The sequence below is a fragment of the Pelmatolapia mariae genome, linkage group LG5 (assembly GCF_036321145.2).
Source record: "Pelmatolapia mariae isolate MD_Pm_ZW linkage group LG5, Pm_UMD_F_2, whole genome shotgun sequence".
In the NCBI taxonomy this organism is placed as follows: Eukaryota; Metazoa; Chordata; class Actinopteri; order Cichliformes; family Cichlidae; genus Pelmatolapia; species Pelmatolapia mariae.
In genome coordinates, this window is record NC_086231.1 from 25,873,536 (window position 1) to 25,886,729 (window position 13,194).

At 41.0% G+C, this 13,194-nt stretch overlaps 1 protein-coding gene across 4 annotated transcripts in view; it reads left to right on the forward strand.

Annotated features, from left to right (window-relative positions):
* The window catches only part of LOC134627962 (plexin-A1-like), a 178,339-nt gene that overhangs the window by 108,900 nt on the left and 56,245 nt on the right, over positions 1-13,194 (forward strand). The gene's annotated exons all lie outside the window — the stretch shown is intronic.

Genomic DNA, 13,194 nt, shown 5'->3' on the forward strand with positions numbered 1-13,194 from the left:
AACTGCTGGAGTATAAACAAGGATATTAGTGATAGATGCAGAGCCGTGTTATGTTTTCAGGGTGGTTTTCTAGTTTCTTTGTCTCACACACACCAAACACAGTCCTGTATATATTAACACACACAGAAAAATGCACTGAAACGCGCATCTCCTCTGTGGACTTGCGCATGTAAATCCACTGCACTCCCAAGTGACTGACAGTCATGCCTGTGCTTTGTCTGATTGATGCTTCACACATACACAAATACACACAAACACGATTCCACCCTATCTCCTTATATTGTGGTCTGACTTTCGCTGTTATCTCTATGCAGATTAAAGTCCCCCCTTGTCAGCCAGCCCCATCACCGGCCTTTATTAATTGGTCGACCTTTATTTACTTTCGTCTTTCTCTTCCCTCAAACCTGAGCTGTGCAGAATCCCAAATGCTAGCAAGTTAAACCGCAGCCTCAGTGCCCGTCCAAAACAAGACACCGACCTAGCCTTCACGGCTCATGGAGCTAACGTTAGCGGATTAGTGCACCCATCTGCAAGGCACAGGGAGAGCGCTGGCTAGCATACTCTGAGCCGAGAGAGGCCAGAGGGGCAACGGATGGATAAACAGGAAAGGCCTGCAGGGATGAAAGGGAAAAAAAACAGAGGAAAGCTGGAAGCAAGTAAACATATAAACTCAGTAACACTGGTGAATGATAGGAGAATTTTTTCTGAGGCATAGCATGTGCTAGAGTAAGATTCGGAACTGAATAAGCTTAGATGAGTTTATCAGATTTTTGACAGGAAATTAAGTAGCTGGACATTATTTAATGACTAACTGAGCAAGTCTTTTAAAAATAAATCTCAAACTATGAGGATTTCAAATTTTGGCATTTGCTGCGTATAAAGAGGAAGATGATCATCGGAGTGAGAAAGACAGCAGGAAAACAAAAGGGATAGACAGATCGGCTGACAGTGGCATGTGGACAGAGAGACCTCTCCTGTCACCTCGTCTGCCCAAGAATCCACCGACCACATGCTCCACAAGAGAAACCATCATCTGCACCATCTCTCTCTCTCTCTCTTTCTCTCTCACGCACACACACACACGCGCACACACACACATACACACAGCATAAACACACAAGTATTATGTTTTGTCTTTTATGCAACCGAAGTATAAACATTCTTACAACAAACACACACACACACACATGTAGATACATATTCACAAAGTCATTCATCATCCTTCTCTTAGCTGCCTTATCCATTAGTTGCGCTCTCAGTGCCCCAACAAGTACAGCTCTTCCTGTAGGCTAGGCTTATCCTTCTCCTCTCCAGGTCCTTCTCTCGCTACCTCATCTCCACTTTGATGCTCAGTCTCCACATGTTTTTTTTTTTTCTCATCCATTTTTTTCTTTTTTGCTCACTTTCCGTGCTAGCTGTACAAAATATACATTGCTAAAAAAAAAAAGGAAAGGACTACAGAGATTTTTGCCTCGCTTTCTTATCCACCTCATGGTTTTACCTCTTGGGATTGCATGAGATCAGGGATGGGTATTTGTGTTCAAATATGCTTGCACCCCTAATTTAGACACCCGGCAATCCCTTTTTTGTCTCCTTTTATGCTCTAGCTTTATCCTGAATACAAAAAGCAGTGTTAAACATAAGAGTGAAATCTGCTCTCCTGATGGCAGGCATTTTACTCAGACCTTTAACACTCTCACACACAGTAGATAGGACTGGATAAGACTCATTTTCAGGCAGATAGAAATCAGATAGAAGCGTTTACACAGGGTTGATGGGAGCCCAGCTGACTCTGTGGTGTAAGCGGTGTTCTACTCACTAGACGGTAGCTGATCATAAGTCGAAGCATGACATAAAACGAATGAAGTTCCCTTTTTTTAACCACTGTTTCAATAAAACAAAAGAACAAGCACCATTATTTTAAATATTTAAAAAAAAATTGACAGCTGTACATAAGATTTCTTTTTCTATAACCTTAATTCTTTTCCTTTTTCCTCCCCTCATCCTCTCATCTGACAGTATCTAAATGTTGTGTTACCATGGCAACCCAGAGGACACTTTATTTTGCGTTCTTCTCACAAAACCAGCACTCCAGTGCTATCTCATCCATCTGTAATTTGTTCCACCAAATTACATTGTGATGGAAGAAAATAAATATATAAATAAATAAACAAGTTTAAAGAATGAAAATCCTGCTAAAAGGTTTTGAATAAGCCAACCAAAGAGTGAAAGTGTTGTTCTTTTTTGTGAACGGACTGTGTCAAAAGAGGGAGCAAAGTGAGGCAAAGACAGAGTAAGCAGAGAGGAAATAAATATAATGAGTGACATTTCCAAATCAAATATGCATGAATCAACAATGCTTCCAATGGCACAACAAACAAATTCTCGAATTAAGGAGCATTCGGGCGGAAAATTGCAGGAGAGGAGTAGGAGTTACTTTATTCTAGAAACAAAACAAAAAAAAAAGCTGAAGAGGGAGGAAGAGTGAAGCAAAAGAAGAACAGGTGGTCTCCTTGATGAATTATTTCCTGTTTCTTCTAGAGGAATTTTAACTTTCTTTGTCTCCTCTCATTTGTTGAGGAACTTGATTGCTTCCTTTATTTCTCCTCTCCTCTCCTCCCTACATCCATGGAAATAAAGTACTATTGTGAGGCTTGATGAGTGCCAGGCAAGGTTAGGGGTGGCTGGGCTCAGCTATGTTAAGACATGCTTACGTGTTTATTTTGCTGCAAAGCAAGGCTCAGTCTCACTTGAGCAATCAAGGAGGTGGTTAACTTGATTGAGATTTGTGGGTACGAGGCTGCTGCTTTTTAACCCAAAAGTCTTTTTTTTTTCCATTTCTCCATCCCTCCCCTCTCTCTCTCTCTCTCTCTTCAGAGGTGTTAACCTTTTCTTTTTGAACAGTCCTGTATGCTATTTTAAATGTTTTCCAGTATTTAATATATTCAGTTTTTCTACAAGTCAGTAATTTCACTACCATTGTCTTGTTCCACGTTTATTTTTAGTGTCTCCAACATCTGTGTTACATGGAATGTGGGGCTCTAGTGATGAATTTTTCACTCCTCCTCTTTATTCTGTCCCTCCTATCTATTAATGCATGCAGGTTAAAGTATGTCACACTCTTCTTCATTTCCTTCTTTCTCCTGTCAGTACTTTTTCTTTCTCCATCATCTAGTAATGTGCGTGAATTTTGAGCGTTAGATGAGTAGATCAGTAGTTCTGCCGCACGTACATGCTAAGTATATAGCTAGAGATAGCAGTGAGTGCTAGTATTCTGTGCCCGTGTAATACTCATTTGATGGCTGATCCATTTTGGACACTAAAAATGGAGCAAGGGGAAAAAAATGAAATGGATCAATTCACGAGGCTATTTTCTGTTTGGGAGTTAACCAGCATCGACTTGAATCACTGATCCTGAATAACGCATTCATTTAGGACCCATAGGTATTTGGACAATAACAGGATTTTTGTAATTTTGACTTTGTATGGCATCAGAGTGAATGTGAATGAAGACTCAAGATGTGATGGAAATGCAGACTTTCAACTTTAATTCAAGAGTTTTAACAAAAGTAGTGCATTAACTGTTGATTGTCAAGCAGGTTTATAGCAGGTGAGGCCTGTTCCCTCATTATTTGAAGATAAGTTGGACAGAAAAAAAAAAAATCTGGAGTTGCTTACAAATGTTGAACTTGTTTTTGAGGTGAAGCACCTTCACCACATGTAGTCAAGTTAAGAAGATTCTTGAGGAGGCCGGCATGTCATCATCCAAGTCTACTACACAGAGTTTACAACAAGGTGCAAACCGCTGATCACACTCAAGAACAGGAAGGTCGGATTAGATTTTGCCAGAAAACGTCTGAGAGCCTGCACTGTTTCTGGATAGCTGAAGCAAAGTTTAAGCTGTACCAGGTTTTTTTACTGTCCTAAATAAGTGTTTTAAGTAGTCTTCTGTACTTCTGCAAGAGTGGTAAGATGAAGAAAATAGGGGTGTGCATGTGGGGTAAATGGTAAGATATTCTATTAACACATATTGACTGTGTTTATGTGCTATAGGTGTGGGCACTGTGCATATCGAAACAGAGCAGTGGTGGTAGGAGACACATTAACAAACACTTGAAGCCATTTACTCAAATGTTAGTCTGTGACACACTGACCAGCGATTAAGAAGAGACGCTACATATCGGCTGCTCTCTGAACAAAGTGCAACAGTACAGTGACACATTTTCTCAAGTGATGGCTTTTCCTCACACACTCTTAACCAAATACACTTAAAGCATACAGCCTGCTCGCACATTCTTAAACAGCCACAGAAACACATGCATAATGTTTGTTTTCACGCTCTCTTTTACACACACACAATGGCTGATGGGGTTATTTGTGATGGAGGTGTGAGGCCCCGGACGGTGACATTCTGGCACTCTGTGTTTACCCTGGCTGGTGCTCAGACACTGAGCAGAACACACACACTAGGCCATAGGCCAAGGCTGCTTGAGGGGCCTTGCCTGGTGCATGGATATATATGCATGTTTGACTATACTGCTTTAGTGTGTGTTTGTGTGTGACTGTCACTGGCTCTTATCAGGACAGAGCACAACCAGCAGCACAGGGCTGCAGGGGTTATATGGGTAAGGTGGAGAAAAGACTGGCTGAATAATATCCATCTTTTTCTTTTATTTCTTTTTTTTTGCTTTGTATCGCTCCATCCTGGTGTATTAATCTGTTAGTAATATCTGTTTTCTCCTCTATGTACACTCCTTTTTTTCCTTTTCTCCCTCCTTTACCCATACAGTTCCTTCATGCACATGCATTTGTCTTTCTTTACTTGCTCATCTGTTGCAGTACCTAATTTCCCTTTTTATTCTGTTGAATTCCTCTCTCCACCTCAGTGCACCATGTAGCTCATAGCTGAACTTGCATAAACACACCCCCACATGTGAGTTTCTGCTCAGTATGAGGAGAAGACGTGCCTAAGCCATATTTAATAAAATATAAACAATGCTGTGAAGAGGGAGCAAATAAATTAGGAAATGGGTGGAGGTGGAATGCAATATCCCTCATGCAGTTCTCCAAAACAATGCAGCACTTTCAATTGTGCATATATTTCACCAGAGACAAACCAAAGGCAGACTAGAGGTGCTGTAATTGAGACCAGATGCAAACAGAACGAGTAGAGGGGGGAAAATGTAAAGAAACAGAGACCAGGGCAGGGAGTTAAACAGAGAAAGTCTGGCTGTAACGAGCAGCAGATTACATTCAGAGTGACGCAATTTATTTTCCAAATCATCTCCAAAGTTGGAGGGAAGGAAGGGAGAGGGAGGGAAAGACAGGGAACATGGAGAGGAAGTTGAGGCGACGGGCTGAAGTAACCACAGCTTCTTTGCCAGATGGAGCATTGTCAGACCATGACCGGCCAATGTTTAACTCTTGGTTTGGTTTGGTGGCAGTGCACCTTCTTTAGCTTTTCAAACAGCTTCAGTCCTCTAGCTCTTCTGTTTGTTTTTTGTTTTTTTTCTTTGTGAGGCTCCCGAGGAAACTTCCAACAGTTAGTAACCACATTTTGCCCCTCAGGGAAATCAGTGTGAGATTGTATCAGGTGTTTTGGCAGATTCTCTCATACATCCATGGTCATCCAATTCAGCCCTTCATTAAAGTTGCAGCACTCTGCATGTGTGTGTTGTTCTAGTTTTCCTAGTTCCTAGCGTCCTAATCATAGTGTTGGAAATGAGGCTCTGCTCTGGATGTTACTGTATTTGGACGATTGGTCACATACAGTAACATCCATACATCCCAGATGCTTAATCTCTGCCTGTCTGTGGCTGTTTTTAGTCGTAACATTCCCAAATCCCAGCTTTTTTTCTTCTTCCCCCTAATGTTCTTTCAGGATCTCTGCTCAAAGCTTCCATTATGACTTCTGCACCGCGCTGCACCATCCATCAGGCTCAGTAGAAGACGGGAGGCTGGGTAGACTTTCGTGTAGTAGACAACTGCACAAAGACAGAGTTTTATTCATGGAAGAGGGAGAAGTTTAGCAAATGCAGCTTGTGTTAAGCGAGTATTAATAGCACATTATTGGTGTATTTGGTTGAAAAGTGTTCATCCTGATACGACATTGAGAAAATGTGAAGCATTCTCTCCTTGATGTAATTCGCCGACAGACGACAAAGCCCACTGATGCTGCAGGTATCACCCCAGCTGTGCTAACACACCAGCTGCAGAACTGAATACAATACAAGTGAAAGCTAAATGAAGAGTAGGTGTGAAGTAAAGATTCACAGGAATGGACACATAGGCACACTCACAGGAATATGACATGACAGATGTACAGGGGTTTGCAGCACACGTGGATTAGTGTTTGTCTTTGTGCCGGTGTGTTTCTTTGTGTCAGTCACATGTCCCAGTGGTTCAATTATTCAGGCTGTGTTAAATCTTCATTTCCGCAGCCCTCACAGCCAGCCTGCCTAATGGTGAACACAGATGAATATTGCATTTTCGCCATCAACCCTTGCGTGTGTCAAAGACAGGATAGAAGAAATAAATGCAGAGTCACTGAAGGAAGGAGATGTCAGCAGTTGGAGACAGGAGTAACACAGTAAAGTGAGCTGAAGGAAAAGCAAACTCCGAAGTGCAGGCAGATCAGAAAAGGAGAGCGATTGTGATTGAGAAACGCTAACCACCTGCTGGGATGGAGAGGCATAGAGAAAGAGAGGCAGGAAATAAAATCCGGTAGCGTGCTGAGTCGCCCAGTCTCACAAGACCGGCTAACTGTGTCTGTCATGTTGGGCTTTTCACTGTGCTGTTTTAGTAAAGTGGCTCTCACTGATTTTTATTCCAGCCTCCATTTCATGACACTATTGCACTCCTATAGAAACTCAAGATGGACAGTGATGCACTTACATACAAGCTTCAGAAAGATGGAGAGTTATTTTTTTAACCTTTTGAAGCTTGACGTTATTTTAAAACACAAAGCTCTATAAATAAAGAATATGTTTATGTATATTAAGATTTTTTTTTTTAAATCTCCTAGCTGCTTTTGCATGCCATGCTTACTTCAGCAGCAGGGTTGTTAACCTACCTTTTCTTTGAAAATTGGCCTAAGGGGAGGTTGTTCGCACAGTGCTCTTTGTTCCATTGTTATGGATCTGATTAGAAGCAGTGATCAAATCCTCACACTTGCTGGCATTAAAATACGTGGGGGAAAATCACATAAAATCATATAAAAACAAAGTGTAGAATTTATGATTCCTGTAGTTTGATTTAAGACTACGATAGTCAGACGTCATAGTGTTAGATCTGAAGTAAACCTTCACCTTATGCTGCCAGTTTTTCATGATTCAGCACATTTTGGGGGCGGAAACATTTCTTTGACGATTTGATTAGTTACATATGTGAGCTAAAAGACAAATGTAATTGTTTTGATTTTTCTCTTTAATTATGTTCTGATTTATTAGACTTGTTTATGTGTGTTGGTACACTGTTCAGTTCCAAATTTATCAGTGGACCTTTGCACTTTGGATTCTTAATGACCGGCTTCTTTAAGATCATAAATGTGTAAATCATGGTAACAAAGCTGATCAGAGTTAATCATTAAGGGAACCTGCAAACAAAATTAGAAATGAGTTCAGATAATATTGGTCTGCTCATCCACTTAATCTGGAAAACAAAAATCAGTTTTAGTCTATCCTTTTGCTGAATTATGGTGCTGTCTTCAGAGAAGAGGCAGGAGACAGGAGAGCGTATCTACCTCTAAAATCAAAGCTTGTCTTTGAAAAGCTGAAAAGCACAAGGTTTGATTGCTGCTGACATATCTGGGTTAGAATGATAACGGGGTGCCAAGCGCCCCCACCCCTCCCCCTCTACTCTATGAAAATCCATAAGGAGAAAAAAAAAATAAAGGATGTGCTCTCAAAAAAATATTCACACATTCTTGCTTTTTATTGTTTTATGGCATACTGCGCCATGTGTGTCGAGGGGATAAACTGTGTAGGTTTGGCAGCTTTCTTGTAAGTCAAGGATGAGGGATTAGGAGATGAAATCAACATGTATGTTTGCCTGGGTGTTACATCAAAGCAGTCTGAGCGTGCGTGCGTGTTTGCACAGCATAGGAGGATCATGTATGTAGGTAGGTTCAGTCAAGCATCTGCTCCGTGAGACTTTGATAATCCATGTTGAATTACATTTATATCACACGTTCTCTGGCATCTCACTTTAAATTAAACTCTCCATTCTCTGCTCCTTCATTCCTCTGCGCTCATCCCCTTATTTCCCTCTCTCTCAGTCTTCCTCCCTACATCGCTGCTCTGCTAAGAAAGCAGGGCGTGGGCAGACAATCTCATAGTCCCTTTCAAGGTTCAAAGTCCCTTTTCTTCCTCTGCTTCCCTCGCTCCTGCTCTGTTCTACATGTTGCTGCCTTATTAAGTTGTTCCACTCTTTCCCCCACAGTCTCTCTCCCTCCCTCCCTCCCCCCACAGTAGGTGTCTGTCTGGTCACAGAACATCTTTCTGGTTTCTGCCTGCTAATAAGCTTGCATCAACTTTGTGTGCACACGTGCTTCCGCATATGAACCACACCCTGCAGCTTGCGGAGATGTTCCATTTTATTCACTTTTAATAATACTTGCACCTTTGGGTGTCGTGTATTACATGTGTTGTAGTAATTGTATCATTGTGTATTTAATGGCTTGTAGATTTTAGCCTTAATATGCCTGTGCACTCTCCTTCTGGTCTTTTTATTCAGACCTCATTGGATCTTATGTTTTTTCCTTACTAGTATGAGTCCAAAGTCTAAAACTAGTGTGTGTGTGCGCGCGCACACACACACACACACACACACACACACACACACACACACACACACACACACTCACTATTTAAAGAAGCACATGGCTGCAAGCCAGCTGCTACACAGAAGACAAGGGAGCAAGAGAATATGTGGTCCTTGAAATGACAATATGATGTATGACATGTCATGGCATGGTATTACATGGCTTACATCAATTAAGGAATGAGCTTCAATTAACAATGTGGTTTAAATTGCCCCAAAATCTCATTTAAAAAGCTTTTTCTTAAACCTGAAAACCATTCATATGTCTTTAAATGATCAGTTATTAAGCATTAAACAATTCATGTAAATGAAAAGAACAATGTAGTCTAATCGGTAACCACCGCAGTATATTATAGTACTGTTATCACATAACCTTACCACTGATAAAGCAGTTTAAAAACATTTCCACCCGTAGAATCTTTTGTAAGTGATTCTGTTGTTGATTTGGTGTCATCGTACTGCACTGTTAATGTTTAGTTTTACCACCTCTGTTCTGTTTTGTGTCTGGGTATTTATTTTCCTGGAACATAACGATGCTGTATGGCCGTATATGATCTTTGGTGGCACAGATATTAAAATGCTGAAATTCCAGCTGCAAAAACAGTTAAACTGATAATATAACAATGTGACTGTGGCTTATGTTTTAATTATTCAGCATTACGTATTAGTTGACTGGAAGTGGGTGGCCCTCAACAAAGGTTACTTGTTTAAGATGTTAACCTTCAGTTTTAATGGTGCAAGTTTCGCACTGCTAAAATGTGTGATCCACCCAGTGCTATTTATTAATGTATAGTGGATTGAACTAAAGGATAAATGGGACTCTGAAGTTCAAGGCTGCAGACAGCTCTTTGGTTTGCGATGTGAGACCTCTGTCAGAAACCCTGGGGGCCATGTCGACAGCCGGCGGGGGGGTGGGCGTCCAACACTCTCCATATACCCTTTTGTCTGCCCCCCCGTGACTGACACACACGGACACACTTACATGCACACATACACACTGTCCCTGTTATTGTACCAGTGTGCCCCCCCAGCTCCTGTGTGACCATCTATGCCATCTCATCTCTCCCCCGGGTTCCCCATATCGCTTTACTTCATAATTTAGCGTGTTATTTTTTCTCCTCCCTGATCTATAGTCCCCACATCACAGAGGCAGCTAATTAATTATGGATGGATGCAGGGGGGTGGGGGCTAAGAGAGACTGGGGGGGGGCTTTAAAAAAACGACCAGACATCCACCTCATTACATATGCGCAGTGTTTTTGGAGCTTTATTAATTTATATCTTGTCAGGCTATGCCACAGCCTTCAGAACTCTTTTGGCTTTTTAATACAGTTATTTATTTATATAGCGCTGCACACTGACTTTTGCCTTCATCCTCCCACTCTGCGCTCGCTTTCTTTTTCTCTCCTTTCACACCACCCCGTCAAAGTCTTGATTTTAATCTCTCACCTTCAACATATCTGCATGAACACACAGACATGCGCACTTTCCTGCCGACTGTCTCATTATCTGCTCTTGGCGGATGTTAAAAGGTGTTTTGCTCACCTGCAAGAAGAGATTATCTCCTTTCCCTGCCGAACACTGGTTTTATTAATTTTTTTTTTCTCGTATATTTTCTCATTTGGTGTGGTAGACGTAGCGTGGTAAATATCAGAGCACACTGAAAATGAAGGAATTTATTAGATTGAGCTGGAACTGGAATGGCACTTGTTCCCCTTTGAGTACTTGCACTCAAAACTTACTTCTGCAGTAGCATTTTTTAATGACCCCGTCTTTATTAAATACAATTAAATTAAATATTACAGTCTATATAATTATATATTCCTTTACTGTAAAAGAGTGGTGGGACTAGCCTCAGGCAGCAAAGCTAACAGCGGCCTTTGAGGGAAAACAAATACAAAGAGGTGAGGAAAGCCCTCCGGGTACTTTGACAGAAGCTGCAGACTTGGACTTCAGCCATCACAAAACACACACTTTGCAACATCGACACTCATTATTATTCTCAAAAACACAGGTACATGCTCCTAGAGCATAGTCCAGTCAGTGTGGGAAGATTTGACATTGTCATAATTAGTACAGTCAGAAGAAAAGAGTTAAATTCGGCAAAGGGGTTTTCTGTTACACTATCTACATCTGTTGTTTTTAAAAATACTTATAAAGATGTCAGAATGCAAAGACAGTCATCAAAATCTTAAGATTGAGCAGATGTTTTTGTGCTGTGTTCTCGTTTGGAGAAACCATCTGTGGCGTGCATTCCTTCAGGCATCTTTTCCACTTCACGGGCGCATACGACTTTACCGTGGTTACACTACAGTGAGATTAAGTGATCCTTAAGATGAAGCGAGCTGCTGTTCTGTGCAAACAGAGTTCCTGGTGTGAAGCATTTATGTGTAAAGACGAACTCAAATCAGCCTTCGATCATCTATTGAATATAATTTGCAAATGCAAAATAAAATATGTGCGCAGGTAGGTACAAAATAACTGCAGATACGCGCATTTTTTTACATGTCATATCTGGCCAATAAAGCCACTGTATCTGCCTTCACAGATGAATTGAAGGGCGAGAAGTCAGGAAAAGGAAGGAAATAAAGAAAAAAAAGATCTCTTTCAGCTTCAAACGAATCCCCCCCAGTGAAATATTGTTTCGGTGCACCCTGCACTTTGTAGCCCTAATGCAAGCTTTGAACTGTTTTGGCACCTGTCACAAAAACTGATGGAATAGTTTTTCCTTGCAGAGCACTTCTCCTTTATCCTGCTCTTGCTCCCACAATGTCCTGTTTTTCCTGCCTTCTACCTCCTTTCTCTTTTCTCCCAGAACTCCTTTCCATTGTGTCTCGAAAGCACTATCAGCTTGTATTTGAACAAAGTACTTATTTGAATTTTCTTCTATTTTTCTGCATTGACACTCTTGAGAAATGGCCAAAGAGGAAAAAAGTTGTGTATTATTATAGTAATATTTTAATCTATTAAATAATTGTTTTGCTTTGTATTAGAATTTAGTATAGAAGACTGAAAGAAGCAAAAGGGCAGTATAACGACGACTGGTAGAAAAAACGCTCAGCTGACACAAATTCAATAGACGGATAAATAAAACATTGGCTAGCTGCAGCTTGTCCTACAGGCTATGTTAGCTTCTAACACATTGGCTTCTACTAGTTAGCTTTAACAGCAGGATACTGAAACCTTTCCTTTTCTCTCTTGTGGCTCCCTGGACAATGCAAGCCCACGGCTTTTGACATGAGCATTTTTTCCCCCCCCCTCTGAAGCAGACTTCAAACCGCATCATCTCTCTCCTCTTTCTCCCGCTCGCTCTGCCTCTACCCTTCCATCAATTTTCAAGTGTTTTCAGATACTCTAGGCAGTTAATTAAGTAGGACATTGTCATGGGGCTTGGGTACATGGTGTGGATGATGCTGGATGAATGTATGATAAAGAGATCGAAGTGATGCAGAGGGATTCAGGCATTCTACCTGAATATTTGTCATTTCCTGATGCTTGTATTATTTTTCTTTTTATTTGCTTTTGATCCTTCTTTATTCAGTCTTCTTATCCTTTTTTCTCCTTTCCTTTTTTCTCCTTTGCTTCTCTTACTACTCGGATAGCTTTCTTTTCCTGTTGTTCGCTCACCAGTTAAACTGGTTCCTCTGCCTTAAGTTTTCCTTTTTTGTCTAAATCTCTTGCTGTTTCCTTCATTTATTTCTCTTCTTCTCAACAATCTTTCCTCTCCTTTCTTTTCTCTGCCCTTTCTTTCCTCCATTCCCTACTTCACTCCCTCCTTCTACACCATCCATTTTCCCTGCACACCAATCTTCCCCACACCCGCCGCCTTCTTCCTAGTTGATTATACATCAGGTCTTCAGCAACCCGCTTCTTCCTACTATAGTATTCCCCTCTCTCATTATGTGTTGTGCATGTGTTTGTGTGTGATCAGACACACAAGGCCAGGGCTAAGCAGGCTAATGAACAAACTCCAGCATTGTGTTCAGGCCCTGGGGACATGCTGTAGCTTCTAATGTACAATAGCTACAGCTAGAGGAGGGGAAAGAAAAAAATCACTGACAGTGAGCCAGCTATCTGCTTAAAGAAACAACAAGAAGTGAAGGAGAGGCTGTGTATGGTGAATATTTTACATGGATCTGGTCAGTGCTTTCCTTTCCTTTTCCCTTAGTGTATCTTATTCTTGCCTTTGGACTTGTCAGCGTGAGTGTGTTGCTCTGTAGAGCTGCACTATCTTGCTGGGACTATGAAATCTAAAATGAATACTTTTAGAGGAACACTCTGAATCTTAATCTATTGTTTTAGGGCCTTTTATCCTTATAAAAGAAGTCCAGTTTGCATTCTCTATCTGCACATGTCTCTTATAATTTGAGTTACT